Source organism: Rattus norvegicus, chromosome X, assembly GCF_021556685.1.
Source record: "Rattus norvegicus strain SHRSP/BbbUtx chromosome X, alternate assembly SHRSP_T2T, whole genome shotgun sequence".
Classification (NCBI taxonomy): Eukaryota; Metazoa; Chordata; class Mammalia; order Rodentia; family Muridae; genus Rattus; species Rattus norvegicus.
The window spans coordinates 107846528-107868451 of NC_141554.1; the positions used below are offsets into that span (position 1 = coordinate 107846528).

The 21924-nt window shown below is 40.7% G+C and overlaps 1 long non-coding RNA gene across 1 annotated transcript in view; it reads left to right on the forward strand.

The window, feature by feature from the left end:
• LOC134484140 (uncharacterized) overlaps positions 1-21924 on the forward strand; it is a 69053-nt gene that overhangs the window by 2427 nt on the left and 44702 nt on the right. The window contains exon 2 of the long non-coding RNA XR_015646663.1: positions 4597-5154. This is a non-coding gene — a long non-coding RNA (uncharacterized LOC134484140). The remainder of the gene's footprint in view (positions 1-4596; positions 5155-21924) is intronic.

The following is a 21924-nucleotide window of genomic DNA, read 5'->3' on the forward strand; positions in this document are numbered from 1 at the left end:
CCCAGCCCTTCCCTACTCCCACCCTGGTATTCCCCTACACTGGGGGGGGGGTCCAGCCTCGAAGGACCAAGGGCTTCTCCTCCCATTGATGACCAACAAGGCCATCCTCTGCTACATATAAAGCTGGAGCCATGAGTCTGCCTGGCATTTTTTTTTTATTTGCAAGATTTTTACAATAGAATTTATAAAAATAAACTATCAACATGCATGATTGTTGTTATCAAAAAGCATAGAGGATGTTGCTAGGCTGTAAAAAAAATAATGCAATTTTAAAGAAGAAACTGAGCTTCTGAAAGGCAGAGTTCACTAGTATCTGCAGGTGTGGTGGTATTTGGAGTAGTTATCTACTTGGAGAGTCAAGAGAAAGACAATGGAATGTGGCTGGGACTGTCTCTTGGCAAGTGATCACAGCAAGATGTATTTGCACAAAAAGTTCACCACTGAGAAAGAAAGGCTCTCAAAAATAAATGTTTTTGTTGACTTATGTTTAATAGTTTACAATTAAGTGCAAATGGGAGTTATGTTTTCTATTATTTGAGAAGTGTATGTAACATACGTTATAAATAATGATGTTTCTTTACCACATACAACAAAATGTTTCTACTCTTTGTGATGCTACCATTACAAATATTAATAGCAAAATTGAACTTCTATATGTATATTTCTATGAATTTTAATGTTTGGACTTTTTAAAAGTATCACTACAGGCAGAACTTAGTTCATTATTCCCCAACACCTCCAAAATCCATCTGCTCTCCACATGTCTCCCTCCCTCCCTCCTTCCCTCTCTCTCTCTGACACAGGGTTTCTCTGTGTAACAGCCCTGGCTGGCCTGGAATTCACTCTGTAGACTAGGCTAGCCTTGAACGCACCTACTAATGCCTCCCAAGTGCTGGGATCAAAGACATGTGCTGCCACTATGTATGTTTTTAACCATTTCATTCTATGTGTTTTTGACCATATCATCATTTTGCAATCCTTGATTTCCACTTTAATATAATCTTGTCTTGTCTTTCTCATTCAGCACAATGCTGCCATTGTATAAAACAAGAAAGAAACAACAGGGAGCCCAAGGATTTAACATACATGTCAAGATTCCAACCAGCAGACACACAAAGTGGCTAAACTAGTTGTACAAGGTGATGGCAGCTGTTAAAGGGGACAAATTAGTCTATTTATCACTACACAGCTTCGTCTTTGAAGACATGTAACATTTTTATCTCTCCACAAGGTCACTGCATTGTAATCAATGAGATTTAGATCATTTTAAAGCTCAGATGTTGCCCCTTTGAGGAAAGACTTGCCCACAATTCCTTGAATCTCTGTTTTAGTTTTTTTAGGTATAGGTACCCTAGTCTTCTCTTTCTAGTTACAATTCAGTCATGTGGCTCTCCCACTGTGAATCCACTACTGAATTTTGTGAAAAATCTACTGAAGAGAATTTGAGTTTTTCTAATGCTGAACATCTATGAAGAACACTGTTATAGGCATTCATGTATGTAATTTAGTCCATCCATCTAATTTAGTAGCACATCCATCTGCCCCTCCAACCTACCTCACACATTACTATCAAATCCCTGCTTCCATCTATCAGTTTGCTTTCAGTTTACTTCTCCGAAGTCCCCAGTGGCAAGCCACAAGTAAATCCTCCATTCTTCACTGTAAGCATGCATCTTCTGATGAACCCCAGGACACTCGTTACCAACCTAGTAATGCGCTTCTCTGCCTCTCTGTGTCTTATATATGTCTGTCTATTTCATCTCTCATTGTTCTTACTGCCCTTTTCTTCCTTTCCTATATACTGCCCTCTTTTGGATGGTTTAGAAACAGGATTTCTCTGTATAGCCCTGGCTGTCCTAGAACTCTGTAGACAAGGCTGACCTCGAACTCAGAGATCCAACTGCCTCTTCTTCCTGAGTGCTAGCATTAAAGGAGTGCACCACTGCCACCACCACCACCACCACCACCACCACCACCACCACCACCACCTCTACTACCACCACTGGGCTACTACCCTCTTTTTATTCCTCTTATATTATGGTTCTACATCCTTAGAGTCTCCAAAGCTACCTCAGAACAGAAGTGATCTGTTCCTCCTTTGTCATTAATGTGATAAGGTTTAGACCCACCCTATGGCCTTTAACTAAAATTTTCTTGAAATCTTTCTTTTTCCTGTTTTTGTGCATGAGTGCATCTGCATGTATGGGGGGCGGTTCTAAGTAGACAGCAGTGATATGTGCATTGGGAGTGGAGATCAATGATTGTGCTCAAATTCTCCTGTTTCTGCAGTTATTCTTGTAATCGTAACTAACATGTCTCCCATAAATTCCATCATTTTCAGAAAGAATTTGAGTGGCCTGGGAATATATATCAATGGTAGAATTTTTACCTACCATGGTATGAGCTTGATTTCTAGTGTGAACACACACAGATGCACACACATGGGGGTCCAGTTGTTTTACTTAAGATAAACATATTTGCTCCCACAAAAATTCAAGTGAAAGTTTTGTCCTCTCTGCCTGTCTGCTCACTGGTGGTCACAACCCTAATGATGCCCTTGGTGGAGATTATTAATCCTAGTTTTCTAAAGTCTTTCAAGAGGAAATTCATTTAGTTTACTAGTGCACACCTGACAAAGAACCAGCCCTTCAATACTTTTCTGAGCCATTTCAGAACAGCAGTGTAAGCTAGACATGACAGGTTTTAAATACAAAGGAAGTTTAAGATGCTACCACTGTATTAATGTAAATGTACATCTGTTGGGGTTGGGGAGATGTCTCAGTCATTAAGAATACTTTCTGCTCGTTCAGAGGACCAGAGTTTGATTCCTAGTAACCCCATAGGGCTTCAAAACTGCCTACAATCCCAGCTACATGGGATACAACATCCTTTTCTGGCCTCTGTTGGCACTTGTACACATATGCACACACACACACACACACACACACACACACACACACACACAAATAAAACTGTAACATATCCATGTCTAAGTAAAAAGGAGAAGAAAAAATGTCTATGTTAATTTTAACAATGAGGATTTCTGGAGAATAGCTACACTGGATATCTGAGTTAATTAGTATCTTTGTGTGTGTACCCAGCCTGCACTGAAGATGCTTCTAAATCCCAAAGTGGCCCAGGCTATGCAGGGAGAGTAGGGGGCTGCAGTTGACCATCATTGTCATATACAGGAAGCCTTTAGGTATGACTATGATGTCCATGATTTTTGTTTTTTTTCAAAGTAATTGCTATAGTTTTGCATTCTGAAGCTCTCTGTATGAAAATACACCTTGCACATTTTTTCGTTGCTGTTTAGGTACTGAAGTATGGTACTTCATTATTATATTTGTGCATTGTGATGTGGCCAAATCAGGGAAATTAGCATATTTCTCACCTTAAATATGTATCATTTCTTTTTGGTAAGAACATCAAAAATTCTATTCTAGGCACTTCAAAATTACACAATAAATTATAGTTAATTATACTAATTATAGTTAATTATACTGTACAGAACACTAGAACTTATACTTCCTATCTAACTGTAACTTTGTATCCATTGAGCAACCTCTCTGCCAAGGACCAGTCTCGGCTTGGAGAGGGTTTCTGAGACAAGGGGTGTCTGGGAACTGCAAATCAAAGGACTTCCAAGTCAAATTGTGGGTCCAAGCTGGCAGGCTCAAGACAACTTTCCAGATTGCTTTCTCTAAATTCTGTTCTCTCTAGAGATCTCCAAACAGCTCTCTCTAGAGAGCTTTCTCTTGGTATTCTCTATTCAAGACAGCTCTCCAAGCAGTTCTCTCTTGCTATTCTAAAAAAAAAAAATCTCTGGGTAGCTCATCTCTTGCAGATCATAAGTCCAGTCTTTTATTTTATATATCAATCCAGTCATTTAGTCCAGGTCCCTTTTGATTATCCTGTAAATCAGCATCCCATGACTCCCACCCCTTAATCCTTAGGACACAGCAAGCACACATTTCTTTGAACATTGCAAAAGAATTCAGATAGCTGCCTGCTTCTGTTAAGCACAGATAATAAGAAAGCTGGATGGGACTCCATCCTGAAATTACCATTTCTACCACACCTGGGCCTAACCCTGATCTGTCCAGGCAGACCCTGAACTCAGGAATCTGCCTGCCTTTGCAAGCATAAACAAAAACCCTTAGTGGCAATCACCAGTCCCTAAATCCCCTTTCTTAGTATCTTGTTGACTCACAGCACAGCTGGTTTTGTTCCTTTAGATTCATGAAGACCCCCATATAATTCATATTGGATCCTTATTTTTTTAAAGAAATTATATATTTTTCAGAGTTCTTTTCACAACTTTAGGGGCTGTCCTGAAGGTCCCAGCATTTACTATTTTTCTGAGACACCTTCACCTTCCAAACTTGTGCTGTCTAGGATTTTCATGGAGTCACTAATGTTAACAGGGAGGACATTCCTTGAAGGAGGAACATAAAATATGTACATCATTATACAAACAAGCCTTACACCCACACCCACAGCAGCCTGATGGTTCTGTCCCAGGGGCGGGAACCATGTCATTCCGTTTCTACCAAGGCCATGCTGAACTCGGCATCTTCCTGTCTTTTGTTTTAGTTCATGAGTGGGATTGTCAATTGTGAGCGACATTATTGAGCACTGGATTTGCTTGCTGCAGGCTGGAAGGAGAAACAAAACCAATAAGAATAAACCAACCGACATTCTTCCATTTATCAGCAAAGCCATCTAGGAAGATGAAGACGTGAACTCACGCACAGCAGAGGCAAAGGCTTCAGATACTTCCTCAATAGAAGTGGATTCCACTCTAGAATTACTAATATCCTTGATCTTACAATGTAGGGAATCTATATCCAAAGCCAAATTAGAATTGTTCCAAAGCCCCTTTAAATGAGACTGAATTTTAGACCAGTCATGTTCAGAGGTATTGTACTCCAAGGGGGTTACACAAACCCAACGGAACAGTGAATAGCATTGCACTGAAAGCCTGATCTTTATATTTTGAATTTGATTTTCCATAAATAGAATGGCTTCTTCTAAAGCATCAAGTCTATCTTCTGAAGTTCTCCAGATCAATATTCTTCTGGATCCTGAGTGCTATTGACACATTTGTGGATAAGTGATCTACATGCTGTGCTGTGTGATGCTGTGGATAAGGTAAAACTAGAAATCACACCTACTAAGGCTGTGATCCCCCAATATGAAGGCTGCAACAAATCTTTTAGATCTCTTGAGAGTAAAACTAGATCTATGCAAAGCCTTTATAAACAAATCTGGCTGAGAACAGCAATCTCCCCTGAGAAAATGTGGCTGTACCATGGATGAGACCCAGCCCAGGATATACCAAGCTTTGGCTGTCTCTTTAGGTACTGAACACAGAGTAGGTCTCTCCAAACCAGCCAGCTGCAGATGACGGAGAGTTTTCAGGACTTCATCTGCTCCATCAACAGTCACCTTTAATGACTGATCATGACTTCCTTTCCATATAACAGCATACCTGTGGAAAAGTCACTATGGGGCAGAGAGAGGGGATAATGTTCATGCTAAACCTGTAACAGTTTGATTGGCAGCATATTGGTGGCCCATTGTTATAGGCCTAGAAAAGAGGCAAGTGCATTAAGGGAATCTTGGTCCTGGAAGGAATCCTTTCTTTAAGAGGGAAGTCACCCATGTTGCATTAGCAACAGGAAGAGTTGGTAATTATTTATTCCATGTGCTTTATGTAGCCAAGAAAGAGGATACCATGTTAATTATGTATCTGAGATAAGCAGTAACAGCTTGTTTGTGAAAATGACACTGGCTTAAGTAGATAGTATTATTTTATTACTTAAGGATTAAATAATGGTTATTATTGTAGTTAGTTTGACCTATAGGAGGTAGATTTGAGTGGATTCCCCGAAGCTTTTAAGAATCTTTTAAAGTTTAAAAAAGATAAATCCCTTTCCTCTCACCATCTAAGTTTTTTTCAAATCCTCTAATTACCAGCCTCAATGACTTTCCTGAACTGACCTTCACATACTTTTTCAGACCCTCACACACTCTCCTAGACCTTCACACACTCTCTCAGACTCTCACACACTCTCTCAGACTCTTAGAAACTTTCTCAGACCCTCATACACTCTCCCAGACCTTCACACACTTTTTCAGACCCTCACACATTCTCTCAGACTCTCACACATTCTCTCAGACCCTCACACACTCTCCCAGACCCTCACACACTCTCCCAGACCCTCACACAGTCTCCCAGACCCTCACACACTCTCCCAGACCTTCACACACTTTTTCAGACCCTCACACACTCTCCCAGACCCTCACACACTTTCTCAGACCCTCATACACTCTCCCAGACCTTCACACACTTTCTCAGACTCTCACACACTTTCTCACACCCTCACAAACTTTCTCAGACCCTCATACACTCTCCCAGACCTTCACACACTTTCTCAGACTCTCACACACTTTCTCACACCCTCACACATTCTCTCAGACTCTCACACATTCTCTCAGACTCTCACACACTCTCCCAGACCCTCACACACTTTCTCACACCCTCACACATTCTCTCAGACTCTCACACACTCTCCCAGACCTTCACACACATCCTCAAACCCTCACGCACTTTCTTCCAATATGATTCATTTTTTAAAAAAAGATTTTATTTATTATATATAAGTACACTGTAGCTATCTTCAGACACACCAGAAGAGAACATCAGATCCCATTACAGGTGGTTGTGAGCCACCATGTGGTTGCTGGGATTTGAACTCAGGACCTCTGGAAGAGCAGTTCGTGCCATCTCTCCAGCCCCCCAATATGATTTTCTGAAGCTCAAATACTTTTTAAACAAATTGAAAAAAATTTAAACAATCTTGGGTTAAAAAGCGCGAACATTGTTTCAGATGTTCCTGTTATAAGGGAAAAACAAGCATTTAAACAAATTTTAGACAAAAAAAACCCCCATGAACATTGTAAGTTTTGGATGAGCTGTGTTGTTTCAAGCTGTCAGCAGCAAAATAACACTATTCTTGGCCTGGCTGGTCCTTGCAGAGTTGAATGTCTTTTCTGTCTGGCCTAGGAGAGGAGGAGGTGCCTGCTCGACCCCCACCAGCAGCCTGCCCCAACCATTTGCATATCTGTGCTGGGTCTTCCCCTAGGCTGAGAGACACCACATCTCAGCGGGTGGCAGTAGGAGAGGTGCCATTCTCTGCAAACCCTGAAAAGTAGAACAGGAAGAGAAAGGGCAGCTATGCCTAATAGCGCCCTGCCGGTTGGGGGGTTGGGGCATTCGGTTCCTCCCTACCTTCCTTTGTTATGAGTCAATGGGCATAAGCATACCCTGCTGCCTTTTGCCAAGGCCTCTATGAGGATCAAAGCCCATCTTTAGCGTCTGCTGCTTGACAGGATCTAAAGGAGTCAGCAGAAAAACTCACGTTTGATTGAATAAGTCTCTTCCCCATAGTGTGAAGGGTAAGGAGGGTTTCACATAAGGTTGGAAAGTTTTTCTAACTTTGTGTTCCTACCAATGCAAAACGGCTGTGTTTTGAGCAATATTGGAGGCTTATCCCACACCTTAAAGTGTGGAGGGAGTGGATGTAGTGGGCCAAATTGTGGGCCAGTCTTTGCTATGCAAGAGACATCTGCTCCCGTTTCCAAAAGGTCTCTGCTAACTTTTCCATTTATTGTTACCACTTAAAAGGCCTGTTTTTCTTTACTTCTTCCACTTAAAACACTAGATGATTTGAACCAAAACTTTCCTCTCCTCTGGCCTCTGTTTGTACTCACTGACCACCCACACATAAAAGGCAACAACAGTTGAACAACTCTCGGCCCTGCATGAATCTGTACTGCTTTTGTGGGTGGCTGCAACATGATATTTATTTCTCCTATGTAGTCAGAATCAATAACTCCTGGAATTACATGTATCTCTTGTAGGAAGGTAGAGTTTCTGCCGAAAATTAGTCCTACTGTGCCCTTGGACAATGGACCATGTACCCCTTGTGGTCATGGTCACTGGGGAGGAATCAGGAGTTAATATGACTGAAGTGGTGGAACTGAAAGAGCGTACCCCAAAACGGGGAGCCGCGTCTCTCGCTCCGATCGCAGGGTGGGGTGCCCCCAGGAATCACGAGGAGCCATTCTTGATGTAACAGCAAGAGGTAGCTTTATTAACGAGATCCCAGGTCTTAGTGGGATCCCGGGTCGACACATATCTCACATAGGAGACAGAGGAATCGACTCCGAGCTTCCAAACTCGGGGGTTTTTATAGGGGAGGTAAGGGGCATTCACGCGGTTACACATGATTGGTCAATTCAAAAGGTGCACGGTTACTTTCGGCGCGAAATGACATCAGCAAGGAGTATGTGTTATCTAGCAGCTCGGCAGGCAGGTAGGGTGGCTCATCTCACTCAGGGGGGTGAAGGAAGGGGAGGGGGTGGCTATGGATGGTCAGTGTCCTTGGGGCTGATAGCTGGTTTGGCAAGTCCTATCTCTGGCTCTCCCTCAGGCACTTCCGGCCCTGCACATCCGGACTCTGACAATGAGCAACCTTTATGAAACTCTAGTTCTACAGAACTGAGGTCCAATCCTGCGTTCCTAATTTTCCTTTGATATTCTCAATTGTGCTCTAGAGTCCAAAAATGTCCCCATTCCAGTCAATACCCAATGTGCGGTCTCCCCATTTTCCTTTCTCCTGAAGAATAACTCTTTTCTGACCTCCTCCACTCTCCACAACAAAAATTGTCCTCCTGTGAGACAAGCCTTTGCTACCTGCTGCCAGTCCCATGGTGTCCAAGTAGTGCTTGTCAAGAAAGGAGGCCATTTCTCGTTATGATTCTTAAGGACCTCCTCTTCCAAAGCGAAAGCACCTCCGGGCTTGGGCAGCTCTTTCGGTTCAGTTTCACTTTCATAAATAGCAAAATTTGCCTGTAAAGTCTTAGGTTTTGGGGTGGGGGAGGGTGATGGTGGCAGCCTTAGTAAAGGCGTAGTTTTCTCCAAATTAATCAAATCAAAATAATGAGAGCAGTGAGGCAGATCTGTTTTTAAGGTCTGCTTAATTGTGTTCCACAAGAAGAGAGCAAGCACAGGCATTTCTTCACCCTCTGGGTCTATATCCACTTTCGAAGGTCTTTACCGACCTCACGCTATGTATCAGGGTTCAATGACCCTTCCTTCTTCAGAGAACCATAGACGAACTTTCTGTAGGAACTCACATCTTGCAAAAGCCTTGTGTACATCTTGATATCTTTCTTACTAACTTGTTTCAAAACCTAAACATACATTTGCTTGACACATTTTTATTTACCAAATCTTCACCCCATCAACACTTGAGGAGGCCACACTTGTGGGCCCTGTCACAGGGGCAGGAACCATGTCATTCTGTCCCTAGCAAGGCCATGCTGAACCTTTGTTCATCCTTCTTCTTTTATCATTCAATTTGAAGGGTAAAGATGTTAGAATGAGAAAGAACAGATCCTGGGCTGGCTTCCACTTAAATTGATTATGCTTTTTATAACCATATTTCTTGGCATAAAAATATGTTCTACAGGTTTAACATGGATAAATTTAATAACTTCTGCAAACGATGGAAAAGAGCCATTGGCCACAATACCCTAACTTAAAGCAGGTTTTATAATGTATGTTATTTCTTCCACCCATTTCTTTTGCCTACTGCCCATTGACTGAAGAAGTCACATTGAAAACGGTCCTGGCAAGGAGCTTCCAGCTACGCAGCATGTGGAGCACTGTAAACTGAAAGTGCTGTGTCATGGGTACCGACTTCTCAAATTCCAGTAATCAGTCGGCTTAGATGCCAATATGCTACGTTATGCTATGTTTTGGCCCCGGGTTTACTCATTCTAACATCTGTACTCTGTTTGCTGACTTTCCAATTCGTGTCTCTCACTAGTCTGAAAGTGCCATAAAATATATTTAATTCAACTTTGTAAGCATTCCAATGGTAAAATGTCAAGTTAGTCAAAATAGTTTAAAATTCTATCACTACAAAATGTTTAAATGAATACATATTTTAAAAATAAGAGTATAAGACATAAGACATAAAATGGAACAAAATAATATGCATATAGCAAAGTAGATTATATTGAAGTTATACAGGGAGTGAAAAATGACCGAATATTATATTAAAAATGGTTCCATATGCATCTATCTACCTATGAATTCAAATATTTTATTTAAAAGTTCTATCTTTCTGGAATAAACATAGAGTGATTTTCCTTTTTATAGTAATTAATGTCAAATATTTACTTTCTTATGGAATCATGGATTTCTTTAGTGACATTTCAGTTTGGTTCTTCAGTCACTTTCATTCATTAAGATTCAGTTTCAAGCCAGGTGTGGTGGCACACACTTTTAATCCCAGCACTCAGGAGGCAGAGGCAGGCGAATCTCTGAGTTCAAGGCCAGCCTGGACTACAAAGCATGTTCCAGGGCAGCCAGGGCTACTCAGAGAAACCCTGTCTTGAAAACGACCCCCCAAAATTCATTTTCATATTTATTAGACTTCATTAACAATTTCCATTTGGAGGAAACACACAAGGAGTTCTCATATGCCTACACCGCACCCATCTTTGCTTACTAGTTATGATACATGTTTATTAAACCTAAGACATTAATGTTTATGCTTTGCCTTTAAGTAAAGACTTGTCAGACTTTGCAAGATATTCCGCTAATATTTTTGTACTCAAATATTCAACCTAGGACATAATGATTCATTTAATTCACCAGGCTTTTTAGTCGGCGTTATTCCATTTGGCTTCTCTTAGATGTATGCCCTTGTAAAGTTACTTGTTTCTCTTTCATACAGTCTCTCTCTTCTTTTTTTTTTCCCGTTTTTTCTTTCTTTCTTTTTTTTATTAACTTGAGTATTTCTTATATATATTTTGAGTATTATTCCCTTTCCCGGTTTCCGGGCAAACATCCCCCTAATCCCTCCCACTCTCTCTCTTCTTAAAAGATATATTTATTTTACACGAATACACTGGAGCTGTCTTCAGACACACCAGAAGAGGCCATTTGATTCTATTACAGATGGTTGTGATCCACTGTGTGGGTGCTGGGAATTGAAGAGCAGTCAGTGCTCTTAACCGCTATGTCATCTCTCCAGCCCCTTTCATGCATTTTGTAGAAACAAACTTCTTTCACTGAGCTGCATGGCTGACAAGAAGTGAGTTTCTACATCTTGTCCATATTGAAGCAGAAGAAAATTACTATTTATCAATTATGGGATAGTGTTAGAGAGTTTGTGAACTTTTTTTTTTTAAAACACAGCCAGAGTGATTAGTGAATATTTGGGGACAGATCATTTGAAGTCATACAAAAATATTCTGTAGAGTTTGCATACATAAATTACTAGTATAATTTCTTTTTTTTTTTCCGGAGCTGGGGACCGAACCCAGGGCCTTGTGCTTGCTAGGCAAGCACTCTACCACTGAGCTAAATCCCCAACCCCTAATATAATCTCTTAAAGGTGAACTTTGTTGTTGTTGTTATTATGATGATGATAATGATGATGTTGTTGTTGTTTTTAAAACAGGGTCTCACTATGTTGCTTTGGCTATCTTGAAACTCACTCTGTAGACCAGACTGGCCTTGAACTCACAGAGATCCACCTGCCTCTGCCTCCCAAGTGCTAGGATCAAAGGTGTGCACCACTTCACCCTGTCTGAATGTTTTAAAATGCCATATTCCGTCTACTAACATTACAAATTAGGCCAGGTGTAAAGGCATGCACCTTTATTCTCAAGATTTGAGAGGCAGAGGCTAACGGATCTCTCTCTGTGAATCTGAAGGCAGCCTGGTCTACATAGTGATCTATGCTAGGGTTACATAGTGAAACCCCATCTCAAAAAAATACATCAAAAGGAAAATTCTTTTTTCTTTCTGGTTTCGTGTTTTTATTGGGGTTTATCATGGGCAGAAGGAGCTCCCACCGTAAAGTATGCCCCTCCCACCAAGCAGGTCCGTTCTAATCCTCCTCCTGCGCCTTCTGGGACTTTTTCTTTTTTCTTTGTGCTGCTCTTTGGGCAGCTAGCAGCAGCCTCAGGCCCCTCAGAGAATTCCCTTTTCCTCTTAGGGGCAAAAGGAAAATTCTAATTACTTTCATACTTTCTTTTCATTTTTATCCATCCCTCCTCATTCTTATCTATAAATCCCCTTCCCAAATTCATGTAACTCTGTTAAAAACCATAATTTTTATATTGTGACTCAGTGAGTTAAACGCGGGTACCTGTGGCTATGGTTTTTAAACACTGCATTGGAGCTTGGTGGCCTCATGATTGCATGCGGGGCTAATGATAATGACTTCCATCTCCCAGAATCTATCAGTAGCCAGTACTTCTGCATGGACGTTAGGGTGCCATGAGCCCCTCTTGGTTGATAGGGCCAATCATGTGCAGATAACAGCTTCTGTGAGCTCCTGACTACTACTGATTGTGCTCTTGTCCCTTGCTCACTTTCTCTCTTCCCCTCCCCTCTTTCTTTCTATTGAAACAGGTTCTCTTTATGTAGCTCTGTCCTGTAACTCACTAAGTAGACCAACCAGGTTGGCCTCGAACTCCTGACTCTGCTTTCCAAGTACTGGAATTAAAAACCTCTGCTGCCAGACTGACCTGCCTCTGCACCTGCTGTTTCTTAGCCGGAAGAGGGCATTTTACCGCCTTTATTGCATCCTTATAGCCCTTACATCCTTTCCTTTTTTTTAATTCCTCCTTGTTCCTTAGGAGTTAGTTAGGCGGTGTAAATAAATGTCTTGTTTCGAATTCGGTTCTCAAATGTCACTCACTTCTTCTCAGCACGTTCATAAGCCACAAATCTCTGCCATCACTGAACAGAGAAGCCTCTCTGGTTAAAGAAGGGATAGAAACATGGACATTTTGAAGGAAGATTAGTGCTGTGCCAATTTAACTAAACAACAAAAGTAAGTTCCTTTTTCAGGACTCTATCTTCCCAAGCCATGCGTTTTTGACCAGGTTTATAGTACTGGGTATGGGATCCTTTTTGTGGAATGAGTAGACCTCAAATGTAGCTTAAAAAGCAGTTGGTTGGCCCCATAACAGGCTTGCAATTGCTGCGTGAATGGGCATAGTATTGAAGCTTATGAAGTTCACAGCTGTGTAAGATCCTAAAAGGATTTTCTCCCTAACATCCCACTGGCACCTTGTGGCACAAGAAAATCTAATCAATAATGAAGCTTCCAGCTTAGTTCCAACATGATTTCTCTATACTTTACAACCAAGGTAAGAAGTATTCAGCAATAGGGGTTTGATATCAAATTTAGGTGCTGGCGATTTGCTGAAGAGGCTGTCATTTGTTTTTAACCAATGTCATATGTTTTTGCACCTTTGTTGAAAATTGGGTGGCTAGAATCATGTGAGTTTATTTTTGAATTCTCATATTTTACTGTATACATGTCTGGTTTTGTTTGTTTTGTTTTGTTGAGACAGGGATTCTCTGTGTAGCCCTGTCTGTCCTGGCATTCACTTCATAGACCAGACTGGCCTCAAACTCTCAGAGATCTGCCTGCCTCTGCGTCCCGAGTGCTAGGATTAAAGGCATCTGCCACCCAACTGGGCACTGCCCAACTGGCATGTTCATTTTTATATCAGTACCAAACTTATTTTGTTATTATGACTCTTTAACATAATTTGAGACAAGACATCGTGATTCTTCAACACTAATTTTTCTGCTTAGTATCACTTTGTTTAGAATCTTATGTGTTTCCATATGAATCATAGATCTGTTGTTTTCTAATTCTATGAAGGTTATCACTGGACTTTTGATAGTTATTGCACTGAATCTGCTCAAGATTTGTGGTAAACTAGCCATTTTCACCATATAAACCTGACAATCCATGATCATGGAGGAAGATCTTCCCACTATTTTAGCATTGTCTTCAATTTCTTTCTTCAGTGTCTTAAGATAGAGGGTTTTTTATTTCTGGCTAGATTTATTTTTTTCTTTTTCTTTTCTTTGTTCTTTTCTTTTTTTTTTTTTCAGAGCTGGGGACTGAACCCAGGGCCTTGTGCTTGCTAGGCAACGCTCTACCACTGAGCTAAATCCCCAACCCCTAGATTTATTTTTTAAATATTTTTAAAGTTACTGTGAAGAGTATTTTTTTCCAATTTCTTTCTTGGTATGTTGGCTATTGGTATACAGAAAAGGTACTTATTTTTTTATTTTTATTTTTATATTTTTAGTATCCTACAATACTGATGTGTTTTTCTTGCGCACTCTCTCAGGTCTTCAAAGTATAGGCAGAAAGACAAATGGCCAATTAACATTTAGAAAACTGCTCAACATCCATAGCTATGAGGAAATTAAAACTGCTTTGAGATTCCAGTCAGAACCATTGTCATCAAGAAAGGAAATTACAATAAATTATAGTGTGGGTGTAAGGAAAGGGAATCTCTTATAAAACTGCTGGTGAGAAATGTAAACTGATATGGCAACTATGGAACTCAGTATAGAGAGGGTGCTCAAAATACGAAAACTACAGTTTCCATATTATCTCACTAAACCCCTCCTGAGTGTCTACACAAAGGATTCTGTCTCACTAAAAAGATCCTTGCACATTCCTGTCCATTGCCTCAGTGTTCACAGTAGATAAGAGATGGAGGCAGTGTTTCAGATGCTTATCAGAGATAACTAAAGAAAGGCTGATACATACACACAATGGACTTTTTTTAGTCATAAAAATCAAATTATAACGTCTTTAAGAAAAATGAATGGAGAGATGAATATGGGGGGACAGTAAGGGGGATGTATGGGGGAATACCTGTATGGGGGAGGGGAAGGGAGGGGAGGGGATGGGGGTTTGTGGACAGGAAATCGGGAAGGGGAATAACATTTGAAATGTAAGTAAAGAAATATATCTAATAAAAAAATTTAAGGGGTTGGGGATTTAGCTCAGTGGTAGAGCGCTTGCCTAGCAACCACAAGGCCCTGGGTTCAGTCCCCAGCTCCGAAAAAAAGAAAAAGAAAAAAAATTTAAAAAATGGATGGAAGAGGAAGTCATTATGCTAAGTAAAATAAGCCAACTCAGAAACACATGCCATGTTTTCTGTCATATGCAGAACCTAGATTTAAGTGTGTGAGTATACGTGTACACGTTCATGCGTAGATCATGCAGCTAGAAGTTGTCCATGGAAGGGGAAGAAGAGTTAAAAGAAAGTAAAGGAATATTGTTATTTAAAACAAGAAAAGACGACTATTGTGAGAAGAAGGCAACCCACAATTGGGGGCAGGGTGGCAGTAGAAATCAGTGGGGTAGGGCATAAAAAAGAAATTTATATAAGGAAGCCATAACAAAATCCCCTAAGTTGTTTACTAGTTTTAAAAATTGATAAAAAAATTAGAAACATTGTTTCAAACATAATAATTTAAATGATCAAATTTCTATTTCAGTCAGTTAATAGAAGAACTATGTATTTGTACTGTCTTTTATCAATTCATAAGGACTTTTATTCATGCTTCTTCTCTTAACTTTTTTTAAAGATTTATTTATTTATTATATATAAGTACACAGTAACTGTCTTCAGACATAGCAGAAGAGGGCATCAGATCCCATGACAGATTATTGTGAACCACCATGTGGTTGCTGGGAAATGAACTCAGGACCTCTGGAAGAACAGCCCGTGAGTGCTCTTAACCTCTGAGCCATCTCTCCAGCCCTTTTCTTAACTTTTTAGACTGTCATACAAAGTAGTGGGTTTCTTCATGGCATCCTCATATATGATTTTCTCGTGAATTTGAATCACTAAGATAAATTATCTTCATGTAGTGAACTTAAAATGTTATGTTTATGGACTAGTGAGATTGCTCAGTGGTCAAGAACACTGGTTGAGAGATGGCTCAGTGGTTAAGAACACTATCTGCTCTTCTAGAGGTCCCGAGTTCAATTCCCATCAATCACATGGTGGGATATAAAAGGGATCTCTTCCGGCTTGTGGGTGTACAGAATACTCCATTATAAACAAGTAAATAAATATCATTTAAGAAGAAAATGTGGAACAACACAGCACTTTGCCTTTTATTTGTTTAGAAGTGTGTTTACTTTGTCTTCTTTTGAACGACAGTTTTGTTAAGTGCAGTTCTTGGTCTAGAGTTTTTCTATCTGACCATACATATTATTCTTCTTATTTCTGGTGTTTATTGTTTGGGAGACATGTTGGTCACAAATTTACAGAGCTCTTCTTGTAAGTGATAAGTTCCTTCTTTCCTGTTGCTTTTAACACTTTTCTGGTTTATTTTTGGCAAAGTTTGGGAGTTTTCAGATACTATTTAGATTTCTTTCTGCTCTTCCTGCTCCCTTTGGTACTGGGCTTACTGGTATAATTCATGCTGTCCCACATATTCTGTTCATTTCTCTTTCTTTTCTTCTTCTTCTTCTTTTCTTCTTCTTCTTCTTCTTCTTCTTCTTCTTCTTCTTCTTCTTCTTATTATTATTATTATTATTACATTCCAACTGCAGTTTCCACTCCCAATCCCTCCCTCTATACATACCTCCCTTCTCCACCAAATCCACTCTTCTTCCATTTCTCTTTGGAAAAGAGCAGGCCTCCCATGGATATCAACCAAATATGGAGTATCAAGTTGTAGTAAGACTAGCCACCTCCCTTTGTGTTAAGGCTGGATGAGGTACCCTAGTACTAGGAAAAGGGTCCCAAAAACAGGCAAAAGAGTGAGAGACACCCCTGCTCCCACTGTCAGGAGTTTCACAAGAACACCAAGCTACACGACCAAAACAAATATGCAGAGGCCTAGGTCAGTTACGTGCAGGCTCCCTGGTTGGCATTTTAGTTAGTCTCTGTGGTCCCCTATGGGCCCAGGTTAGTTGAATCTTGTGGTCCTTGGCCTCTCTGACTCCTACAATCCTTCCTTCCCACTCTTCAGCAAGATTCCCCTAGCTCTACCTCATGTTTGGCTGTGGGCCTCAGAGAAGCTGGATGACAATTGGGCGGGCACCAATCTGTGAGTATAGCAGAATATCACTAGGAATTGTTTTTTCTTTCTTTCTTTCTTTCTTTCTTTCTTTCTTTCTTTCTTTCTTTCTTTCTTTCTTTCTTTCTTGTCAGGATATATCCTAAGTCCATGGGTTATCAAGCCTCTGTCTCATTCCTAGCCCTCCAAATGGAGTCAGCGGTGGGCTCCCTCTTGTGTCATGGGTCTCAAGCTGAACCAGTCACTTGCTGTTCACTCACACAATTTCTGCACCACCTTTACCCAAGCATATCTGTAGGCAGGACAAATTGTGAGTAGAAAGGTTTCATGGCTGGGTTGGTGCCCTAAACCCTCCGCTGGAAGTTTTGCCTGGTTACAGAAGATAGTTAGTTCATGCTCCATATCCCCCATTGCTAGAATTCTTAGCTTGGGTCTGTAGATTTCTGGGAAGTTTTCATTGTACTAGGTTTCTAGCTCATCTCTATCTTGCTATATACAAACAATAAATAGGCTGAGAAAGAAATCAGGGAAACAACACCCTTCACAGTAGCCAGGAATATTATAAAATATCTTGTTGTAACTCTAACCAAGCAAGTGAAAGACAAGAATACCAAGTATTTAAAGAAAGAAATTGAAGAATATATCAGAAGATAGATCTCCTATGCTCATGGATCTGTAGGATTAATATAGCGAAGATGGCTGTTTTTCCAAATTCAATGCAATACCCATCAAAATTTCAACACAATTCTTTTTTAAATTTTTATTCTTCAGATTACACAAGCTCTTTCAATCCAAACATTCACTACTCTTTTCTTGCATTAACTCAAATCCAGTTGAACTCTTATAGACTTTTTAAATTTCAGTGTTCTTGGCTCAGTGGTTAAGAGAACTGGCTGCTCTTCCAGAGGTCCTGAGTTCAATTCCCAGCAACCACATGGTGGCTCACAACCATCTGTAATGGGATCTGATGCCCTCTTCTGGTGTGCCTGAAGACAGCTACAGTGTACTCCATACATAAAATAAGTAGTTTTTTATGCCTTTAATCCCAGCATTCAGAGAGACAGAGGCAGGAGGACCTATGTGAGTTCAAGGTCAGCTTGAGTACATATAGTGAAATGCTGTCTCAGAAGGAGAAAGGATAAACATGCACAGGTACAAACACACACACACACACACACACACACACACACACACTCACCACATGCACAAGCGAGTGCATACACAGAGCTAGAGGGAGTGAGAGGGGGAGGGGGAGGGGGAGAGGGAGAGGGAGAGAGAGATCTGTATATTGTCTACTTTGAAGACTTTGCTAAATTCAATGCCTCATTCCTTTCACAATTTCTCTAGTTGTTTGCAACTTGATTCCTAATGGATTTCTCACACTGTCTGTTTCTTTGCATTTGATTTGAAACAAGAAACTGTAGGCTATGCATTATCCCCTCAGAGGTCTACTATCATTAATTATTCACCCAGCTTCTGGCAGTCATGTTTCTTCCCCTACACCTGTGGAGCCACTCATGTTGCTCCTCACGAGGAGCATTGGCTTCGGACACAGATAGTTTGTGCTTTTCTAACCCTGTCTTTGATTTGCTCACTCTGTGAAACACCTGGCTGCTATGAACCACTGATTGCAGGATAATTTACAGTTTTCAGCAGGGCACTTAGGCATGAAGAGCTCTATCAATTTTCAGATTTATGGAATTAATTTTGAACTCTTCCAGAATAGATTTTGAGGTCAGTATTTAAGATCTGTTTTTGACCCCAGAAGGTTATACTTCGTATCTTTCTTTTATACTTAGTATCTTTTGTTGGTCTTCATTGAGAACACTTAACTTCTTTTATTTATTTATTTATTTATTTATTTATTTATTTATTTATTTATTTATTTATTTAATGTATGTGAGTACACTGTAGCTGTCTTCAGACACACCAGAATAGGGCATCAGATCTCATTACAGATGGTTGTGAGCCACCGTGTGGTTGCTGGGAAGTGAACTCAGGACCTCTGGAAGAGCAGCCAGTGCTCTTAACTGCTGAGCCATCTCTCCAGCCTGAACACTTAACTTCTTTTTTTTTTCCGGAGCTGGGGACCAAACCCAAGGCCTTGCGCTTGCTAGGCAAGCGCTCTACCACTGAGCTAAATCCCCAATCCCCGAACACTTAACTTCTATCTTTGACAAATCTGCTCACTTCCTTTTAAGTCTTCTTCAATGCAAACTCCATTTTCCCCCAAGAATCTTTAGCCATCAAGTTTAGCATACTAAGGGGGCTGGAGAGATGGCTCAGTGGTTAAGAACACTGGTTGATCTTGTCCTTGCAGAGAACCCATGTTCAGTTCCCAGCACTCATGGTGGCTCAGGCTTATAGCCATCTAAAACTCTTAGTTCCTGGGGATCTGAAGACTTCTTAGGATCTCCACAGCGACTGGGTGCACAGGTGGCAGAGACATACATGCAGACATCTCTGTTTGTTTATTTATTCCCTTTTATTAAATACAGATCTTTTTCACATGTAATCTGAGTACATTTTCTTCTATCTCTACTACTCCCAGTCCCCCCACACCTCCCCTCCCATCCAGATCCACTCCCTTTCTGTTTTTCATTAGAAAAAGAACAGGTTTCTGAGAGATAACAAGACATAGCAAAATAAAAGCTAAAACAAAAACCGTCACATCAAAGGACAAGACAACCCAATAGAAGAAAAAGAGACCAAGAGAAGGCACAAGAATCAGAGGCACACTCGTTCCCACACTCAGGAGTCCCATAAACGCACGAAACTGAAAGCTAAAGTATGTAAGCAGAGGACCTGGTGCAGACCCATGTAGGCCTTGTGATTTCTGTGTCAGTCTCGTGAGTTCATAGGAGCTTTGCTACATTGTTTTAGAGGACCTTGTTCTCCTGGTACCCTTTGTCCCCTCTATCTCCCTTGCTCCTTTGCCTCCTTGTTCCCTGAGCTCGGAGGGCAGGGATTTGATAGAGCTTGTCACTCTGTGTAATGTGGGGCTCTCTGGCTGAGGGTCTCTGTATCTGTTCCCATCTGCTGCAGGAGAAAGCCTCTGGTCATGGCTGAATAAGGCACTGAACTATGAGTATAGCGCTGGGAGTCATTAAGGAGCATTGTATTGTTAGTTTTCATTGAATTAGTTTTTCATACTCCACTTCATTTCTAGTTGTCTCTCCCTTCGTTCCTTCCCTCAGTCCTATCTCCCCTCCCCCCTAACTAATCCTGCTCTTGCCCTCCCCATCATTCCACCCTTAAATTCTATTTTCCCTTCCCAGGGAGATCCATGTGTTCCTCTGCCTTTTCTCTCTGCCTAACCTTGGCCATCAGCAAGGTTGGTTATCATTTATTTAGTTACTAATGACCAATATTTACATATTTGCAATAAGGGGTTAATATTATTTATTTAATGTATTAGCTTTCTCAGACACACCAGAAGAGGGCATCTGATCCCATTACAGATGGTTGTGAGCACCATGTGGTTGCTGGGAATTGAATTCAGGACCTCTAGGAAGAGCAGTTAATGCTCTTAACCACTGAGTTATCTCTCCAGCCCAGAGGTCTCTATTTTAAAACCTGCTTCTATTCCAGCAAAATGTCTGATCTGAGACTTGGGAGCGGGAGCCAGATACAATGGTGTAGTTGTTTCTGAAAGATGCTCCTACTTTAGGGCCTGAGCACTAGACTGAAGTTGGGCACTGATTTCATTCAGGTTTTCTCATCTTTCTCCCAGCAGTTTGGGGGAATCCCAGTATTTTTGCCACTCTGTGCTGGAGTTAAAACCACTTTCTGAAAAATAGTAGCTGGACATAAAAGCCCCCATGTCTCAGTTGTACTCATTCAGAACTTTGCCTCTGCAATATAGTTTAACATAGGACAAGAAGTTCTGTTTCAAAGATACCAAGATCCTCTAAGAGTGAAGTGAGGCAGATGAAATCAGAGCCTTAGTTGGACACTGCTGAGGTGATCTGATCATGCGATGCTAGGAAGAAGAAAGGAAGAACAGATTTCAGCATCACAGATTCTAAGTGTTTCAATTAAGTTTTTTTTTGTTGTTGTTGGTGGTGGTGGTTTATTTATTTATTTTTTGTTTTATTTATTTTTTGAGACGATTTCTGTGTATAGCACTGGCTATTTTGGAATTCTCTTTGAAGATCAGGATCGCTTTGAGTTTGCAGAGATCCACCTGCCTCATGCTTCCTGAGTGCTGGGATTAAATGCATGCAACACCATACCCAGCCCTGTTCCTATTACATATTTTTTTTAAGATTTATTTATTTATTATATATAAGTACACTGTAGCTGTCTTCAGACACACCAGAAGAGGGCATCGGATCTCTTTACAGATGGTTGTGAGCCACCATGTGGTTGCTGGGAATTGAACTCATGACCTCTGGAAGAGCAGTCGGGTGCTCTTAACCGCTGAGCCATCTCTCCAGCCCTCCTATTACATATTAAGAGGTATTTCTTTTTCCGTTTTTTTCTTACTTTTGAGATTATAATAAAATTATATAATTTCTTTTTTCCCTTTCCTCCCTTCCAAACCTCCCATATGCCCTTCCTTGCTCCCTTTCATAATTGTAGCCTCTTTTTTCATTGACTGTTGTTACATGCACATATATGTATCTGTATGTGCATATACATTTGTAATATAACCTGTTTAGTAATGTTAATTGTATACATGCTTTCATGGCTAGCCATATAATATTAGATAACCAATAGGCATGTTCTTCCCGGGGGAAAACCATTTCTCTCACTCTCAACATTCCTTAGTTGCCTATAATCTGTTGTGTAGGGTTGAGGCCTTTGAGTTTTCTCCCATCCACTTTAGCTGTCTACTGTGTTGTCTTTGTTCGACTCACATTCAGACAGTCATGTTTGTAAGACTTCATGGCTGTAGCTCTTGTCATTATTGGGAGACACAGTGTCACAGCAAACTCCCAGATCCTCTGGCTCTTACCATTTTTCTGTCC